Source organism: Anarrhichthys ocellatus, unplaced genomic scaffold (assembly GCF_004355925.1).
Source record: "Anarrhichthys ocellatus isolate YVR2014 unplaced genomic scaffold, GSC_Weel_1.0 scaffold21, whole genome shotgun sequence".
In the NCBI taxonomy this organism is placed as follows: Eukaryota; Metazoa; Chordata; class Actinopteri; order Perciformes; family Anarhichadidae; genus Anarrhichthys; species Anarrhichthys ocellatus.
In genome coordinates this window covers 5,337,865-5,338,541 of record NW_022280051.1, presented here as the reverse complement: position 1 = coordinate 5,338,541, position 677 = coordinate 5,337,865, and the positions used below count along the sequence as shown (strand labels likewise).

Here is a 677-nt window from a genome sequence, read left to right as displayed (position 1 = left end):
CCTCACACACACACTCCTGGGCAGAGGTGTCAAAGCCAAACACTTCAGTCAGACACGAAGAAGATGAGAAAGACATCTCTTCACACGTGGTGACTCAAACCCCTGATTACTAAAGATAGCCTGTCTGGCGTTTATAGGTGATAACAAAGCCTCATGTGTGTGGCAACTCTTTTTTGTTTTCACACGCGTCTTATCTAGACTCGGGTGTTTTCGGCACACGAGGACTTCCCTAAACTCCCCATGAAGAATGTGGAATTTGTTTCAAAGGGAGCGAGCCCCAACACAGAAGTCCGGATTTACCCTAGAATAAACTCCCAATCTACGCCGAGGGTCGGGGTCAGTTCAGATGCTGATCTTTTTTTTTTTTTTAAACCCCCTGGTCCGAATGTGCTTCTGCCAAAAGTAACAAAATGATTTAACAGGGAGCGCTTGCGTGACAAGCAGGGCAGCAGAGCAGGATACTCTTCCTCTGGCACACAGAGGGGAGGGGGGGGATATGCAACCTCTATCTGTTGTCTGACAGAGGTGAAAATATTACCTGCATGTGGCCTCAGAGCAGTTAGCCTGCTTCTTATTATTATTAGTTTCAGCCACAATGGCTGTTTGATTAAAAGTGACAGCTTTGTGCACAGGAGAGAGAGAGAGAGAGAGAGAGAGAGAGAGAGAGAGAGAGAGAG

General features: G+C 47.0%; 1 protein-coding gene across 5 annotated transcripts in view; it reads right to left on the bottom strand.

Annotated features, from left to right (window-relative positions):
* The window catches only part of gata3 (GATA binding protein 3), a 17,165-nt gene that overhangs the window by 4,072 nt on the left and 12,416 nt on the right, over positions 1 to 677 (bottom strand). The gene's annotated exons all lie outside the window — the stretch shown is intronic.